At 38.3% G+C, this 20,598-nt stretch overlaps 1 pseudogene; it reads left to right on the forward strand.

Moving 5' to 3' along the window:
• Nucleotides 1–2,246: 2,246 nt before the first annotated feature.
• On the forward strand, nt 2,247–19,147 carry LOC149146621 (uncharacterized; annotated as a pseudogene).
• The last annotated feature ends 1,451 nt before the right edge of the window (nt 19,148–20,598 follow it).

Genomic DNA, 20,598 nt, shown 5'->3' on the forward strand with positions numbered 1-20,598 from the left:
TTTGTCTTGATGTTGTTTCGGTCCTCTTTTACCTCCTTTACCTTGATTGACCACTTTCTAGAAGCTGTTTGTTTCCTTCATTGTACTAGTTTTGCTCTTGTTTACTTCTTTACTGAGCAGACAGTCTCTGAAAAGGTGTCCATGTTCATGACATCTTCGACATCTGAACGGAATGTGCTCATAGTCTACTGTTTGCACCCATTCTTCATCAAAAACTTCCAAGATCACCTCATCTGGTAGAGCTCTTGATAGATCCATTTCCACACATATTCTGGCAAAGGAAGTATATTTTCCCCTTCTAGTGGCTTTAGAGGCTTTAACAAAGTGACCTAATTTATTGCCTATGGTGGCTAACGATTCATTTTGCCAGTAATCAAGAGGTAGAGAATAGAGCCTTACCCAGACCAGTATTGAAGTGAAGGTTTCCTTTTATGGAACAAAATTCATCATCCATAGCCTCATGTAGAGTCCCATTGCAGCATAGAAGTAAGGCCCTCCTTCAAATACTCTGTCATTGTCTTCAATATTTGTGAACACCACCGTAAAGAATCCCTTGGACCCAAGATTTAGTTCTATGCTCCCTAGACTCATGCCTTAATCATTATAACCACTCGTAATAAATTCAAATTAAAATATCCTCAATACATTCTTAAAAAAAAAAATTCTTTAGCTGAAATTCTAATTATAAAATATTTTTAAATACCATTATAAAACCATTTCATATGATGATTGGTGTTACTAAATATATAAAATGCAAAAACGATTGTCTATATGTGAATCTTAAGATGACTAACACATCTAACAATATTATCAATTAAGTTAAAAATAACATCATTATATATATATATATATATATATATATATATATATATATATATATATATATATATATATATATATATATATATATATATAATTTTCATTTTTTTAAATATTTAAAAAATCAATATTTTATAATATTTTATGTTTATTTAATAATTCTTTGAAATACCCCCGATCAGGATGTAGCAATGCAGAGGAGGTGGGCCAACAGAGATGGGAAGTGGAGATGTCAAACATTGTCCACATGAGCACAAGGACAGGGATAAATTCGGGAAGTGGAGGGAGAGGACAATGGGAAGGGAAGGTGGAAGGACAGGGCAGGGAAGGAGCAAGCCCCGAGAGAAGGCAGGTGGAGCCAAGAAGGGAAGATAGCGAGGAAGGCAGGGGAGCCAGCGGGAGAGCGGGCAGAATGATGCCAGCAAGTGGCAGGACAATGAAGGAGGACTCACGGCAAGAGCAGTCGGAGGCATGCATGAGTTAATGAGAGGTAGAGCGGGAAGGGACGAAGGGCCATCATCCTGAGGGATGGCATAGGGAAAAGGGCGACGAGTAAATGCGGAGGATAGGTGGTAGATACACGGAAGGATAGAAGGGGAAGAGGGATAAAAAAAATGGGAAGAGAGTCAGTTGGTAGTTACATGCAGAAGGTGAGAATGAGAGCAGAAGCAGAGAAAGGTGGTAGAAGGATGACGACGCAACCCGGGGAATGTTGCGGTGCCATCTCTGGTAGACGGTATGTTCTTCTCCTATCCCTAAACCTCAAAAGTATAGTGATGCCAAATTCTATAGTCTTAGGGAAGGAGATCAGGATAGGTATGGACTCGGTAAGAGTCGAAACCAGGAACTCCTGGAACACCGGCTGGGTTGAGAATGTAGATATAAGAATGAGAGAAGAAATAATTAAAACCCTACCTTTGAAGAAGGTGCACAGAGAGAAAGGAGAAAGTCGGGGTGAGAAGAGCAAACCTAGTAAGGAAGATGGTCTGAGGAATCTCGCTCCAGGCAGGTGGCACCTAAGGCTCGGAGGAGATGTTGTAAGTACTTGGAATATAGAGGAATCCACCATGGAGACCTTAGGAGATGAGACACGAGATACCAAGGGCTCTGAGAATCCTACTTGGAATTTCTTGAGCAAAAAAGAGAGGAAAACCAGAGTGTCAATTAGAACAAAGAAGGTATAGAAGAGCGAGAAGGGAATGAAATTACCTGGTGTAGTGCAGAACAGGGCCATGGCCCTTATGTCTAGCTCCCCCAATAGGTTCTCTATGGTTAAACTTCCCCGCGGTGTCCAAAACAACAATACAGTCCCCCCTAGTGGCGTCCCCGTGAGGATGTCTTTGTCGAACCTTCTGGGTGATGGCCGACGGGGTGAGACTAACCAGAGAAAAGAAGAAATGAGGGCTAGCAAAGAACAAAACTAAGAGATGGCGGGGGGAAAGCTGAAGGGAATTCTAAGAAATCTCAGGCCGTCTGGTCTTGAGCAGGACACCAAACATGGCTCAGTTAATTGTAAAATTGATTGGGTGTTATACCAACATAATACTGATACTTTTCATGGTTATGTTATAGGTTTAATCATAATCTGCGTCCAGTATAGTGTGAAGGCAAGAAAACGGGGAGAAGCCAACAACAACAACGACAAAGACAGAATGGGAAGAGATGGAAAAGAAGTGACCAAGAAGGGCAAGAGAGATATAGGTAAAAAGAACGTCGAGGGGGTGAGAAGCTCCAGCAGAGAACAAAGTAAGAGAGGGAGAAAGACAGGATGTGAGCATATGAAGACCCTCATTGACACGTACATGGTAGGGAATCCACTTGAGGTCAGAGCCCAAATAGCTGGTTGGGAGAGAGAATTAAATGACAATATTAAAAACCAAGACATTCCCATGGAAGAATGGGAAGACATGGTTCAAGACCCGGGTAACACCCATGGACGACACACACTCTTTAGACAAACGATCTAGCAATACTGAGTCATGAAGAATGTTGTGGCCCAGGCCATGACTCTCAACAAAGAACAAGCAGTAAGAAAAGGTCTGGAGGCACGGGAGGACACCAAAGAGAAATATCCCATCAGAGTAGAGCTACTCAAGGAGATAGCGACAGTCCAAATCCAAACTTATTAAAACAACCTAGCACTGGGAAGGATTGGAAAAACTTTGCAAGATATGAAGAGAAGCAAGATGCTGGGTTCCAGTGCCAAAGCCCCAGCCCCCGTGATTTCCTCGGATGAGGAGTAAACAATGATCCAAATAAATTTTGTTTCTATTTCATGACGAATAGCTTTTACTTTTCAAAGTTGAATTGCAGTATAGATAATATAGATAATGATATTAGGGTGATAGAGAAAGACTTATAAAAATTTTGGACAACTTTTAATGCTGACAAGTGGCCAACCTGGCTTCCTATGGGCAGGTTGAGGCCACCTGAAACAAATGGAAAAACCTGATTTTGGCGAGTTAATATAAATAGCGAAAATACTACCAAGTTCACAAAGAAAATAAAATTCTCTGAAATAAAATAATGTGATTTTATTATATTAACCTTTACCCAAAAACAAATATTAACTTTTCAACCCACTATCCATTAAATAAAACATCATTTTTTTCCTGACCATTATTCATAGATTTAACTTATTTTATAATTACATTTCAATATACTGGGTATGAAACTTTAATGATTACTTACATTATAAAATCAGATTTAGTGGGTTTGAAACTTCAATGATTACTTATATTATAAATTTCAAATTTCAAAAAAATATAAAAATTATATATATATATATGGAATCTTAAAATTAATAAATAATTTAAATTTAAATTATTGTATAATTAAAAAAAGCCCCATCTAATTCAATGTAATGTGTTTAAAATGTTAATGATTAGTTGTATTATAAAAAAATCAAATCAAATTATATATATATAAAAGTCTTATTCTTTAATTTAAAATAATTAATGAAATAAACTTAACTTTTTAGTAAACTAATTATATATTTTGAACTGAATAGAACTGTTGACACCTAATCCTCACGATTGGGTGAATTTATGTAAATAGTTAAATTAGGAATGTGAACAGTCATCAGGAGATGAACTGAGCAGTCACACCCTTTTGTATATAACAATAGCATACCTAATGAAATAAAACGAATCAATTTTACTGTCTATTGGAGTTACTGCCTGGCCTGACATGGTATCAGAGCCAGTTCTCAAAATAGTTGTAACTCCCTTCATTTTTGCTACTGTGGGCTGTACGCTGGTCTGAGCACTGTCCACTGAGCACTGTCCTCTGTCGTTCTGACCTGAGCACTGTTCTGACTGACCTCTGTCCTCTGCGTTGTGTTTCATTGCCTCAACGCCTCTGTCCATAACACGCTGCTCCTCCATACTGTCCTGACTGCCAAGCGTTTCATATTAGCGTTGTCCTGTTCCGCACACACAGTTGAACGCTGGATGCTGGACGCTGTCACATTTTTTAATTGAACGCTGGTTCTGTCAAGTTGAAACGCTGTGTTCATTGAAACGCTGTGTTATGGTATTGGTATCAACACGGGATGAAACACTGTGATTGAACGTTGTTCATTGAAACGCTGTGTTCATTCCATTGAAACGCTGTGTTCATTCCATTGAAACGCTGTATACCCTTGAAATCTAGCCGCACTTCATTGAAACGCCTGTCCGTCAATCACACCATCTGTGGGAACCGAACCCACAACCATCTCAGAAAGACTCGGTTGGGAGCTGGAAGACTCGGCATCATGCCATGTCGGTTTTCTGCGATGTGACTGTTCACCTGAACCATTCTTCTACCGGGCGTTTGTCTCAGGCCATGAGATGCGATGTTTATATATGAGTTTTGCGTAACTGGGTTTCTCGATTTTGGTATTTGATGTGTGGGCTTACTTGGAAAGATTTTCAGAGGTAAAAGCTGACGACTTGTTAAGATTGAAATTGATACTTCTTTTTATATATCTCCGCCTGTAGTTTGCATTCGGGTGTTGTTGCAGTTGATCTGTGCTCTCTAGCGGAGTGGTGAAATTTATAAATACTTTGACGCAGGTCACGAGTTTTTTATATATCTCCATTGTGTATGCGCATATCCATTTAGCAATAGTGCAACTCAAGGCAAAGAATGCTGTAATACACATATATTTGTTGGCTTTCTGCTCTTAGTCATACGCAACTTATTTTGACAGAGATCACAATTGAGGAGCTTACACTAAGATTTGTCCAGCCGCATTATAACCGCCTTCTTGCCTTCTATCCTGGAGGGTATATCTTCCAATTACAGTTGCAATAACCTTGTGCGTATAGCGTATTAACTACAGATTGATATATATTGTATGACTGCCATTGCTGGGAATTGGATAAGAACTGTGGATTTTTTTTTTGGTTTACAAGATGCAAAGATAAGGCATGCAAATTGATATTTGAATCTGCTTAACCATTATATCAGAACTATATTTTTCCTTCCCATTAAGAGTAAAATTTTGCAGCAAAAGTTTTTTTTAACAGAATGCATTCAATCATATCCATGGTAGGAATAGTTCTCACTGGCAAGGAGAACTATCCTGAATGGTCCCGGATGATAAAACACACCCTCATCTTCAATGAGTTGTGGAAAGGAGTGTGTGTCGGAGAAGGAGACAATGACCCAGTACAACCTACCTCAGAGAAAGAGCTCGTCATTTCAGAAAACAAGAACAACAAAGCCTATGCATTAATCACAGCATCTATAAATGAAGAGGTGAGTCGCCATATTTCGTCATATTCAACTGCCTTTGAAGCCCTACAAAAGCTGAAAGAACTCTATGACTCACATTCTGCACTTGAAGTTGTCCAACTCATGATTAAATTCTTCACTCTTGAACTGCAAAATAATGATCCTCTTGCTCTTGCATCTGAAGTAAAGTCTATAATGCATGATATCAAATCCACTAAGGTTGAATTAGATATTCCTCTTATTGCTTTTCTCAAGGCACTTTATCCTACTTACTCCAATTATCTTGAGTCATTGCAAGCAAATGGAAATCTTAAAGATATAACCTTTGACTCTCCTATGAAAAAGTTTGCTGAAAGAGAGAAAGCTTTTGGAAAGAAGACAACCCTTGAATCTTCTGAAGAGACTGTGTGCCTTGCTCATAAAGAAAAGCATCTTGCTGAAGATTCTACAAGAGGAAGAGGTGGACGAAGAGGAAGAGGAAGATATTTCAGAGGCAGGGGGGGCAGACATTCTCAAAGAGAAAAGGTAGATTTGCACTGCATTCGCTGCAAAAGAAATGGGTCACATGATGCCTCTACATGCAAGCTACCATGGGACAAAATTGAGCAGAAAAGAAATCAACAGAAAGGTAAAACTGATGATACAGACAAAGGTAAAGCACCTGAATCCGCTCACTATGTTGAGGCACAATGTAACATTGGAGTAAATGAAGATTTGTTTAATGCTTCACTTGCTTCATGGAAAAATGATTGGTTGCTTGATTCAGGAGCAACCTGCCACATGTCTCATAGAAAAGATTTTTTTGAAGATTTCATTGACAATGTTGATGGAGCAGTATACTTTGCAGATCAATCAAAAATCAAGCCATCAGGGCTTGGCACAATCAGGCTTAAACTGCCTGGTCTTCCAGACTTTCTTCTGGATCATGTTCTATATCTCCCACAGCTCAAGAGAAACTTGTTGTCCTTGGTCCACATCCGCCAGCAAGGTAACTCCATTCATATGTTTGATGGCAAGCTTGAGGTAAGAAAAGCATCTAACCACTCACTTGTCATGAGGGGAATAGAAGAAGAAAGGCTTCTCAAACTGCAAGGAACCTCTGCTCATGCACAACATTTCTCATATATTTCTCATCATGAAGAAGGTACACTTCCATCAAGTTTATTATGGCATGCTAGATTTGGACATTTAAACTATGACATTCTCTGCGTATTGAAGAAAAATGGTGTTGCTGGTTTGCCTACAATTCCTAGGAAACTTAAGCAATGTGATGCTTGCATTCTAGGAAAGCATAGAAAACAGTCTTTTCATGATTCACATTCAAGAGCACATAGGAAACTTGAACTCATTCATTCAGATTTATGTGGTCCAATGCCTGTTCCTTCTGCAAATGGAAATAAATATATCATGACGTTTATTGATGACTACACCAGAATGTGTTGGGTTTATTTATTGAAGAACAAATTTGATGCTTTCCAAACATTCAAGAATTTTCATAAATGGATTGAAAATGATGCACAATCTCATATTGGGTCTATTCGCACTGATAATGGAAAAGAATATACATCAAATGAATTTGAAAACTATCTTCGCCAACATGGGATCAAACATCAAACAACTGTGCCTTATAACCCCAATAGAATGGTGTAGCTGAAAGAATGAATAGAACAATCTTGAATATGGTACGATCCATGCTTTTCTTCAAAAATGTAAAGATAATGTTTTGGGCTGATGCTGTTCTATGTGCTGCATATATAAAGAATAGATGTCCATCTAATGCTATAAGAAACAAGACTCCTTATGAATTGTGGTATGGACATGTTCTTTCGGTAAAACATCTCAGGGTCTTTGGTTCCACCTGTTATGCTTTGATACCAAAGGTACATAGAAACAAACTTGGTGCTAGAAGTCGTAAGTGTATCTTCCTGGGGTATTCAAACACCTTCAAAGCATACCGCCTCTGTGATAAAGTAAATAAAAAGTTTGTTGTATCTAGAGATGTAATATTTCTTGAATCATCCAAATCTGACAATGTTGTTGAGCGGCAACTTGATCGCTTGGATAGATTCGCAAAAACAAAATCATTTCAAGAATTTGATAATCAGATTCCACATCTTGAAGGGGGGATTCCTATTCTAGATCAACATGTGGAATCTTCTTCTGAAGAACACTCTCCCCCGAATGAAACTCCAACAACGGATGATGCTTTAAGTGATGTAATTGATAGAATTGGGAGACTCAATCTTGATTCAGTCCCAACTCAATCAACAGAACAGCCTGGACCATCTCATAAAGGTCCCCCAAAGTGGCTGACGAAGACACTTGAAAGTGTTCATCCTGATGAAATTGGAAAAACAGGAACTAGAAATTCAAACTGCCAAAATGGAGGTGATGTAGATGACTCTAATTCACCTGTTGATATGGATGTTTCTTATGATTGTGAATTGAAATTGTCTACATATTTTGAACCAACTTCCTTTAAAGAAGCTGCTTCTCATGATGAATGGAAAGAAGCGATGAAAAAGGAGTATGATGCCCTCATAAAGAACGGCACTTGGAAGCTGGTTGATCCTCCATTTGGAACCAAACCAATTGGCTGCAAGTGGGTCTACAAGAACAAGTACAAAGCTGATGGCTCACTTGACAAGCACAAAGCTAGGCTTGTGGCAAAAGGTTTTGCACAGAAGGAAGGGGTCGATTATGAGGAAACTTTTTCTCCCACAGCAAAATGGGCCACCATCCGGACACTCTTTGCACTAGCAGCTCAGAACGGTTGGAAAGTCCATCAAATGGATGTAAAAACTACCTTCTTGAATGGAGATCTAAAAGAAAATGTTTTTATGTCCCAACCTGAAGGATTTGTTGTGAAAGGACATGAACATAAAGTATGCAAGCTTGTGAAGTCCTTGTATGGCCTCAAACAAGCACCGCGAGCCTGGTATGAAAAACTAACTGAGCATAATCTGAAACTCAACTTCAATCATTTTGATCTTGATGATGCAACTTTATTTGTCAAGAAAGTTGGCAAAACGGTTGTATATCTAGTGGTATATGTAGATGATATTTTAATGACAGGGAACAATGAAAGCTACATTGCATCCATAAAGAAGGAATTGGGGAAAAGTTTTGAAATGACTGATTTGGGCTATGTTCATTACTATCTTGGCATTGAAGTAACCCAACATCCAAAGTCCATATTTCTTTCTCAAAAGAAATACATTGGAGATTTTTTTAACAGGTTTGGCATGACAGAGTGCAATCCTCTTACTACTCCAATGGAACAAAACTTAAAGCTCACATCTATTGAAGGAAAGGAATTTGAGGATGCAACAAAGTATAGACAGCTTGTAGGAAGTCTCAACTACCTAATTATTACCAGACCAGACATTTCATTTGCTGTTGGAATCCTCTCTAGGTTTATGCAAAAGCCTTGTGAGGGACATTGGTCTGCTGCAAAAAGAGTTCTAAAGTACGTGAAGGGAACTCAAGATTTTGGAATCAAGTACACACAGGTGGATGACTTCAGTTTGATCGGATACTCTGATTCAGACTTCGATGGAGACAAAGAAACTGGGGTATCTACTTTAGGATATGCTATGAGTCTTGGATCAGGAGCTGTCTCCTGGAGATCACACAAACAATCAGTTCCAGCAGATTCCACAACAGAAGCAGAATACGTGGCAGCAGCGGAAGCAACAAAAGAAATTGTGTGGCTTAGGAAAATTCTTGAAGATTTGCAGGTAAAACAAGCACAATCAACTCCACTCATGATTGACAATACCTCTGCAATAAAGTTGGCCAAGAACCCAAAGTTCCATGATCGAACGAAGCACATCAATACTAAATATCATCTGATTCGACATCATGTTGAGGCCAAAACAATCCATCTCCATCATTGTTCCACAAATGAGCAAATTGCAGACATCTTCACCAAAGCACTTGGAAGAGAAAAGCTTGAGAGATTCAGAACGATGCTTGGACTCACCAACATCCCTTCAGATTAAGGGGGGGAATGTTGACACCTAATCCTCACGATTGGGTGAATTTATGTAAATAGTTAAATTAGGAATGTGAACAGTCATTAGGAGATGAACTGAGCAGTCACACCCTTTTGTATATAACAATAGCATACCTAATGAAATAAAACGAATCAGTTTTACTGTCTATTGGAGTTACTGCCTGGCTTGACAAGAACTATGTGTGGTGGTGAATATCGAAGCTTTTTTTCAATAGAAATTATTTACACTAAAGGTGTTCCTTTGAGGGTTTTGTTTAAGTAGATTTGGCCAATCAGATATTTGGATTTTCATTCTCCTCCATCAAATAATTTTTTAACGCATGGCTAGATCTCACGACTCCCAGATTTTTCAAGTCCGTAGGACATTGGAAAATTCACCAAACAAAACCGTTAATGTAAATTTCACGGCTTACACCTTGAGTTCTTTTTGAATAACCATGTGATCATAACATTTGAAATGTCAGCACCCTGCAACATAAAATTGGGGCAAGAAGGCTTCTCTCCATAAATGGTAAATCATCAAAATATCATTCCCACTTTTGTTGAGCAAAGTTTACATGGTTTTTGTGTGTCGATGATGGTCGCAACACGATAAGTTTGAACAATATCTGAACTGATAAATGAACCTTTGAAGCACATCCATACCATTCCTGCATTCATTACTCTCTTCTCCTCACACCTTCTTCAAATTCCAGCAAAATTATCATCACCATTCCCCAGATCCCATTTTCATCTCCTCCTTCCTTCGAAATCACCCTAGTCGCAATCTTCATTCTTAACGAATGTGGTTTCTCTCGATGAGGTAAACAACATTAGTAGGAGAAATCCGACTTTACTTGCTCAAAAAGCATACGACGATTCATGATAAACCCTACACTAACTAAGATACAAGGGTCTTAATAAAATCAATGTTTGCAAAATATTTTCTTAGCACCCCTAATTCTTACGTTCTAGTTTCAAGAATACTGTCAAACCCAAGGTTGAATTCTGGGATATGATCAATCTCACTGGTCAGAAAATGCACCAATTCCTCACTAGAAGCCCTCATTTTTAACTTTAAATGTTAGTCATACGCTGGAAAAAAAGATTTCTTTTATGCAGTTTGTGATTGATCCCTATCTAGCGGTTGTGGTTTCTAACTCAGTGATCAGGTGCTCAAAAAATAGCTCAAAATTCAAAGTTTTCGGATCGGTGTGGAACTTGGACTAAGTGCTCGTCATCCTAAATCTGGCACAACTCTTTTCGCATGAAACAGATACCTTATGCTCCCAAAATCATGTTTCGTTCACTTTCCCAAATAGACAATTTTTTGAAAAAAAATTGACAACCGAGTGAGCTGTTCGTACTGCTGAGGTGGCGCTAACTGGGCAGGTATATGTCCCAGGTTGACTGGTCAAGTGTCTTTGGCGAATCTTATTGTGCCAAGTGGCACATTCCCATTGGTTCGAAATTCGACGGTTTTATTAGTTGGATTGGTGGCCAACCACGTGCTAACACGTGGCCTAGCCAGATCACATAACACATAACTTAGCCAACTACCAATACGCCATAGCGAAAATTCTTAACCATATAGAACTCTACATATATTTAAATGTTAATGCACACCATATTGAAGGTTTGGCCAACCCGTGGGGACTGGCCCTTGGTCGCGCCACCCACACACGACCACCGGCGGAGAGGAGCGGGGGCCCGACCGGTGGGGGTGGGCCGTTGGCCTTAGCCCCAGGCACGTGGCCCCCCATGTGGCCACATTTTTCAGAAATAAGGCATTAGGGGACATTTAACGCGTCCGACAAATTCGCACGATTTTCGGCGAAATTGTCGCTTCGTTAGCGCGTTTTGGGGGAAAAATTATAGGATGGTGCCGAATTTTGGGGAATTTGTGGTGTGATTAACCGAAGATTGGGAAAGGCCATAACTTCTTTAGTTTTTTACCAAATCATGAGCAGAAAGAGGCTACACAGGCATTTTTTGGCATTGTGGAGCCATTGGAACAAGTTTCAGACCTTTTTGAGCATTATAAACTGATGTATTCACACTTTTGAACATAATGGAGATGGCCAAGCCATTGGAAGCTAGACCAAAGAGATGTAGCCCAAGAGGGGTGAGAGCCATCATGTGTTGCTGTGATACTATTTATGGTGATGTTTATGAATGTTATTTGTTGTTGTTTAGTCATTTGTTTATGTTAATTTGCACATAAAATTTACATAAAAACACTCAAAAACCCATGTTTAAACTTGCAAATAATTTCATAAATCCTCAAGCACTTTTAATATATTCTGAAAAGGAATTTTAACACAGCAAAACTAAAATTCTCAATCAGATCAAGTTTGGTATTAGAGCTCTTGGTTTTATCTGTGCAAGAAGGATTTAACTATTTGCAAGAGAATGTCATGCTTACAAGGTTAAAACTCAAGAGAGGAGAAGGGAAGTTGGTTGAAAGCCCTAAAGTTGGGTCAAAGGGAAGGAGGGAAAGGTTGCCACAATCTCCATCACCAGTTCTTCCTCAAGTTGCAGTTGAAACTCCAGTGAGCATGTCTCATGAAGGAGAACCTACAAACATGACAGAGGATGAGAAGGTCTTCAGGAAGGCTTTCTTTGATATGACAGATATGGTGAAGGTCCTCTATGAAGAGAGGAATACTAGACTACAGGGTGAAAGATCCAAACCTCCAAAAGGAGAAGGTTCTTCAGGAGGAGGTAATGGAAATGGAGGTAAAGCTCCACCCTCTCCACCCTCTCCTTCATATTCTTCTTCACAGGTATCTTCAACCTCTTCCACTAAAACAACCCTTACTCATACTCATCAACATACCTAAAAAGGAACTGGTAAACCACCCTTACTAAAAATTGATGTTAAATTTGAACTACCCATGTATAATGGTGAAGTGAATGCAAATAATCTTGACAACTGGGTTCGTCAATTGGAGGTCTATTGCAGAATTCAAAACATTCAAGAGGATTACATAAAGATTCAATTAGCTTCCTTGAGGTTGGAGGGTGTAGCGCTAGTATGGTGGGAATCAAAGACATAAGAAGAGATAAAAAAACATGGCAAGATCTCAATTTCTTGGTTTGATTTCATTGCTGCAATTAAAATACAATTATACCCTCTAGCTTATATGCAGAAAGCCATCATGAATTGGCAAAACTTTAGACAACTTAAAGGTCAAAATGTGCAAGATTACACCCAAGAATTCAGTAAAAGATCTCTAATGTTAGGTGTAGATTTGTGTTGTAGCTCTCCCCCCTAGGTTTATTTATGTTATCATATCAGATCTATAATATTTCTGGGTCAGATCTACAATTAAATTCTACAAATCTTGCACCAAAACGTACAGATCTGATCTGCAAATTCGCCACCCAAAAAATCCCTGCAAAAAAAAAATAAAAAAAAAAATTGCTCCACGGTTTGCCCAAGAAAGTGCTCTGATACCACTTGTTGTAGCTCTGATACCAATTGTTGTAGCTCTGATACCAATTGTTGTAGATCTGACCCAGAAATATTATAGATCTGATATGATAACATAAATAAACCCAAGAATAACAAGATCAAAATAGATAAATGCTTCTTTATTATCAAAACCCTTACGGTAGGGCAACACCATACAATCACTCCTTAAGGAAGGAGAACACTCCACAAGCCATATGCCTGTTCATACAATAATACTTCTCTTCATCTTCATATCTCTCCATGTGGAGTCTCTAGCCTCTATATAGGCCTCATACATACAATACCATGCATCATTACCATGGTTTCCTCATACCATCAACTAATACCATGGGCCCATTACATTATTATTAACTACTTGTGGTCCCTTACATGACATGGTTTAACCACCTTATTTATTACTATGGCCCATCCCATTATTACATTATTACCTTGGGTACCCCCCTTGGTACCCCATATTATCCCCCCTAGGTACATAACAATTTGCAATCACAAGACACATTGATGAAGTACACAGGGGGATTACACAGTTACCTTAGGCATACTATCGTTATGTTTAATCTCAATAATCTAGATGAGGTGTGTGTGAAAGCCACTCATCTTGAGGAAAGAGCGAAAGACACTCTATAAAAGGGTAGTAAAAATACATTTAAGGGTAAAGGAAAAGAAAAAGGTTTCAAAGGGAAGGGAAATAAAAATGCATCCATTAAGAAGGAAGGAGAGAAATTAAAATGCAAGCATTTTTCCAAAGAGGGTCATGATGAAGCTCATTGTTGGAAGCTTCATCCCAAGATGAAACCAAAGAAGTTCAACAACAAGGGTAAACAAAAGATAGTTGCAACCACTCAACAAGATTTGAGATCCGATTTGGGCGATGAAACTAAAATTATATCCATGGGTATGAAGGGAAAAGAATCCATTGCTAGCAATAGTACTCCAAATTCACACAATGAAACTCCAAATGAAAATAAGAGGATAGAAATTTTTCACATAAGGGCGATCTCAAAACATAGCAAAATTGATACTCTTTTTGATAGTTCCTCTCAAGCCAATCTCATCTTTGAAAACATTGCCAAAAGTTTAAACTTGGAAACCATTCCACATCATAAACCATATCCACTAGGATGGGTGTGTGACAATGCACAATTACAAGTAACTAGAAAGTGTAAACTGAAATTCACCATTACTGCAAATTTCATAGATGAAGTGGAGCTTGATGTTCTTCCATTAGACATATGTGGTATAGTTTTGGGCAGCCCGTATCTCTATGACAGAAAAGCTATCTTTCATAGACATGAAAACAAATACCATTTGTTCAAAGATGGAGTAGAATATATTGTGAGAGCTCATAGCACTAAACTAAATCTTTCACTTGTTAATGCAGGGCAGATGAAAAGAATAGTGAATTCAAGCAAGATTTTTGTGCTTCTAATGATCACACCCAAGAATGATGTTAATAATGAAGCTTTTCAAGGTTGTGATTCAAGATTGAATTCTGAATTGGTTGATGTTGTTAACCAGTATTTTGAGATGTTTTAGGAACCAAAAGGATTGCCTCCCAAGAGAGGAATCCAACATGAGATACAGTTGCAACAAGATAGTCATGTTCCTAACATTAGCATGTATAGGATGTCAGTGATGGAAAGTGCAGAAATTAAAAAGCAAATTCAAGAGTCGTTGGACAAAGGGATCATCATGCCATCTTCTTCGCCATGTGGTTCACCTATTTTTTTGGTGCCAAAGAAGGATGGAACATGGCGCATGTGTGTGGACTTCCATGCATTGAACAAGATTATGGTAAAGAACCGTTACCCACTGCCTAGAATAGATGATTTACTTGATCAATTGAAAGATGTAAAATATTTTACTAAGTTAGACTTAAGGAGTGGCTACCATCAAATTAGAATTGTTGAAGGAGACATTTGGAAAACAACATTCAAAACAAAACAAGGATTGTTTGAATGGCCAATTATGCCTTGTGGTTTATGTAATGCTCCTGCTACCTTCATACGTGTGATGAATGATGGGTTGAGGCCATTTCTTGATGAGTTTGTTATAGTCTACTTAGATGACATCTTAATTTTCAATAAATATCATGATGAACACATCACACATGTGAGAAAGATACTTGATGTCTTAAAGAAAGAACAATTGTATTTAAAGATGTCAAAGTGTGAGTTTGGAAAAACTTATTTAGTTTACTTGGGTCATATTGTTGGAGGAGGTGAGTTGAAAATAGATCCCTCCAAGGTTGATGTCATTTTGAATTGGCCAAGGCCCAAGACAATTATTGAGGTAAGAAGTTTTTTGGGAGCAACCCAATATTGGAGGAAATTCATTGCTAACTTTTCTTCTATAGCAGCTCCTTTGCATGCATTGACAAGTGTGAAAAAGGTTTTTCAGTGGGGAGGAAAACAACAAAAGGCCTTTGATGCATTGAAGGAAAAGATCAGTTCAGCTCCAGTACTTTCACTTCCAAACTTGAGACAGTCATTTGAGATCCAGACTGATTCTAGTGACTATGCCATGGGTGCAGTCCTCATGCAACATGGTAAGCCTATATGTTTTCATTTGAAAACTTTCAATGGTGCAGTGATTAATTATCCTACATATGAAAAGGAATTGTATGCATTGGTGAAAAGTGTGAAAAAGTGGAAACACTACTTGATGGGTAAGGAAACAATCATTCACATTGATCATCAGCCATTGCAATACTTGCAATCTCAATCTAAGTTGCAGCAATCAAGGCACTTCCGATGGATGGGTTTTCTTCAACAATTCCACTTGGTAATAAGGTATAAGAAAGGTATCTACAATAAAGTTGTTGATATGCTTTCTAGGCCTATTATTAGTGCAACTACTTTACTCAAGCATAATTATGTTTTGCATGAAATTTATATTGAGAAATATGCATTAGACAATGACTTTCAAGATGTTTATGAAAGCTTGAGTCAAGGTAACCAAGTAGAGGAATTGGATTATCATTTGCATGATAACTTGTTGTACCATCTTGGCAAGCTTTGTATTCCATAGGGAGAAAGAATCAACATCATAAGAGAGGCACATATTCTCTTATTATTGGTCTTTCGGTGTAAGTAAGACTATGGCACATCTAGAAAGGTATTGGTATTGGCCTCGTATGCTTGAAAGTGTGTCATGTTTTATTAAAGGATGTTCATTATGTGCAGTCAGTAAGCCTAGCAATAGGAAGTTAGGATTGTACACACCACTTCGATTCCTTCACAACTATGGGAGAGTGTTTCTATGGATTTTGTAGGAGGTCTTCCATTGTCAAAAAGAGGTCATGATTATTTGTATGTAGTTGAGGATAAATTCAGAAAAATGTGTATTTTGATGCCATGTAAAAACCAAATTACAACTGAACAAATTGCTCAATTATTCTTTCAAAATGTATGGGTGCATTTTGGATTGCCCACATCCATTTTTAGTGATTGAGATTCTCTCTTTGTTGGGAATTTTTTGTCAAGCTTGTGGGGATTCATGGAAACCAAATTGTAAAATAGTACAACATTTCATCCACAAACAGATGGTCAAACAGAGGTGGTGAATAGGACAATGATACATCTTCTTCGTTGGGTATTGCAGCAAGCATCCTAAGTTGCGGGGTGAACATTTGCACTACATTCAACATGCTTACAATTGGGCCAAGCACTCTTCAACTCAAACATTGCCATTTGAGGCATGTTTGGGATACTTTCTTAAGTCTCCTTTGGATTTAATTTTTGGAAAATATGTTGCTATTGATGGTCATAGTGATATAGACAAAGAAAGAAGGTTCATAGAACAAATCCAATTGGTACACCAAAGAGTTCAAGAACAACTTGAAAAGAGCCAAGGCAAGTACAAAACAAGGCATGACAGGCATCATGTAGATCACAAGTTCCAAGTCGGTGATGAAGTTTGGATTCACATTAGAAAAGAGAGGCTCCAAGGAGAAGGTAAAATCTAAAACTAATTAGATATGGTCCATTCAGAATATTGGAAAAGATTGGTAACAATGCCTTCAAGTTGGATTTGCCTTCATATATGCAAATTTATGTTGTTGTTAATGTTGAGAACTTAAGGTTGTATGAGCTTCCTTTGATTGAATATCAAGGAGAAAATGTCCAAAGTCCTTCCATTGAGGATTTTTCTCCTGAATACCTTGATGAACTACATCAAGGCACCATTCTTGATAGAAAAACAAGGTTTTCAAAACAAGGGAATGTGGATTATAGTGGGGCTCAAGGGAAAAAAATCCTTCAAAGGTCAAATGAATCGAGATTGGAAAGGTGAGGGAGTTGTACCCTCACTTGCTGGACAACTAAAAGTGATATTTTGGGGTCCAAAAGGTTTCCAGTGGGGAGGAATGATCAGTTGCTCAAAAAATAGCTCAAAATTCAAAGTTGTCGGATCAGTGTCGAACCTAGATGAATGTGTAGTGCTCGTCATCTTAAATCTGGCGCAATTCATTTCATGCGAAATGGACACTGTATGCTCCCAGAATTATGTTCTATTCACTTTCCCAAACATGCGATTTTTTGAAAAAAAAATGACAGCCGAGTCAGCAATCCATACTACTGATGTGGCGTTGGCTGGGTAGGTGTATGTGGCAGGTTGACTAGTCAAGTGTCTTCAGTGAATCTTTTTGTGCCAAGTGGCACATTCCCATTGGTTCTAAATTTAGTGTTTTGATTGGATGGATTGGAGGCCACCCATGGGCTAACACATGACCCAGTCGGAGGCCACCACGTGGTATCCCGGGGCCACCAAAATTATGGGTCAATTCTGGGTGGAGGCAGTGGGGGTCGAACCCATGACCACATAGCACATAACATAGCCAACTACCAATACACCATAATGGAAGTTCTTAACCATATAGAACTCCAGGTATATTTAAATGTTAATGCGCGCCATATTTGAGGTTGGGCCAACCCGTGGAGGCTGGCCCTTGGTCGCACCACCCGCACATGACCACCGATAAAGAGGAGTGGGGGGCTCGACTGACGGTGGTGGGCCATTGGCCTTAGCCCCAAGCACGTGGCCCCCAGGTGGCCACATTTTTCGGAAATAAAGCATTAGAGGACATTTATTGTGTCTGAAAAATTCAACCAATTTTAAGTGAAATTGTCACTCCATTAGTGCCTTTTGGGGAAAATTGTAGGATGGTTCCAGATTTTGGGGAATTTGCGGTTCGATTAGCAGAAGATCGGGAAAGGCCATAACTTCTTCAAATTTTGACCAAATCAGGAGCAGAAAGAGGCTACACAGGCATTTTTGGGCATTCTGAATCCATTGGAATAAGTTTTAGAGATTTATGAGCATTGTAAACTGATGTATTCACAATTTTGAGCATAATAGAGAGGGCCAAGCCATTGGAAGTTGGATCAAGGAGATGTAGCCCAGGAGGGGTGAACTCCTTCATCATGTGTTGTTGTGATAGAGTTTATGGTGATGTTTATGTGTGTTATACGTTGTTGTTCAATCATTTGTTTATGTTAATTTGCACATAAAATTTACATAAAAACACTCAAAAACCCATGTTTAAACTTGCAAATAATTTCATAGATCCTCAAGCACTTTTAATATATTCTGAAAAGGAATTTTAGCATAGAAAAACTAATTTTCTCAATCAGATCACTCAAACTTTGATAAAATTGCTGGAAAAGTAATTTACAACCATAGCCTGACCACGTCTTTCATATTAAACAACTCTAGTGTTTTATCACAATCTAAAAAAGTATTGGTGGGGCTTGTTAAAGATGTCGAGGGGATGGGCATTGAGAAGGGGTCTAAGGCCTTGGCTCACACTTTTTTCCAGTTAAGTATGCTGAACAGGGACACCGTGAAGGTGAAGTTGAGAAATTTGAGAGAATTAGGGTTTGCAGAGGAGGAAGTTGGGATTCTCGTTAAGAAGTTGCCTCGGCTTCTCGGGTCGTCCAAGCATAATGGTTCATCAGGTCACTCTGCGTTATAGCATCGAGAAGAGACTGAAGTTGAGGCTTAATGCTCTCAGGGCCTTCATGATGATGAACAAGTCTTGAGAGAAAACTATGAGCTATCCTCCAATTCATGATATGTCAGACGGCGTTTTTCATCTCAAAGTGGTGAGTACGCTACCAGTGGCAACATAGGAGAATGTTGACGACCCATTGAAAGAGTCGGGGTTGGATTAGTTACTCAGGTTGGCAGGAGTGCTACTGAAGCGATACTAAGATGTTTTGAACCTGGGAATTTGTGATCATTTGCTGCATCAATGATGGATATTCGAAGCTTCTATTTTTCACTTATGTATGGCCTTCATGAACATGCACATGATTGCAGATAAAGAGAAACTACATCATATTGTGTACCAAGGTCAGGACAGTGAAGAATGACGCCATTTTGAAGACGATTGTTTTGCCACTGCACATGCATTCATCAGTGGCCTCTGCACATGCATATATGGAAGAAATGGGTCAAAATGCATATGAGTGGATGAAATTTTGTATCTTCTATGAAAATTTGTCACCAAATTGGAGAGGGGCTTGTCAGTATCTTCCTTGTGAGTCTAAGTATGGAAATTGTTTCTGGAATGTCTACATATCATCTTTTTAGACTGTTATAGTGGAGGTCTAGAGACATGTATAATCAATTTATAATGATACCAGTAACAATATATGGAACTGCACATAAAACTGGCATGCAATTCTTAGACAGAGTTGTAGCCTACACAAATGGATTGGTGCAGTTGGGTCTGAAGGAAGGGGACATTGTAGCCATTGTTGCACTGAACAAGTTCTTTTTTATTTATATATAACATTCAATTTAATTGCTCTATTTGTTAGTCAATTGAAGTCTTTAATTCATAATCATGTTGTTAGATGTGATCATTGTGCTAATGCAATCTCCTATATGGATCTGATAAAAGGAAAAGGAAAAAAATAGTGGCATTGGTAGAATGAATACCCCTTAGTCATTACTCTTTGTGAAATAATGACCAATCAAACTGTAAGATAGATCAAGAGTTTTTTACCCTCTCCATCTACAAGGCTTAATTATAGAGTCCACAATATTTTTTTTTCTCAAATTGGCTCTAAGATATTCATCAAAAAACATCATCAAAATAAAAATTCATGGTTCCTAATGAGTTTAGGCTAGAATCCTCTAACAAATTTCTCTGAAAGCTCAAAAAGGTTAAATTTCTTCTTTTCATTAATGTACCTGTCAAAAGCATCCCAAAGACCGACATTTCCAATGAGATAACAATATCTTGTGTTATTTAGTTCAAATATTTCACATGGATACTTAAGCTTCTAAATTTGATAATAGACAATCTATGAATTTCTGATTAGGAGTTGAGCTGAAAAGGAGAAAATGATGGAAAACATTGACTAAATGTAACTAAAGACATAACCATACATAGTCGAAGCTAACTACTATAGAGCACTATTAAAAGCTCAAATTCATGAGTGCTTATATTTTGTTGTTGCAACATACATTTTCAGCTTCACCAAATTGGGGACTATATAAATACAATAGAAGCTATTCTTTGCAAAATATTGAGTAAAATGTTCTGAAAACAATGTAGTTATCTTAAGTAAAA

Source organism: Pinus tabuliformis, chromosome X, assembly GCF_031772625.1.
Source record: "Pinus tabuliformis cultivar Carrire ecotype Pingquan chromosome X, CPIR1, whole genome shotgun sequence".
Classification (NCBI taxonomy): domain Eukaryota; kingdom Viridiplantae; phylum Streptophyta; class Pinopsida; order Pinales; family Pinaceae; genus Pinus; species Pinus tabuliformis.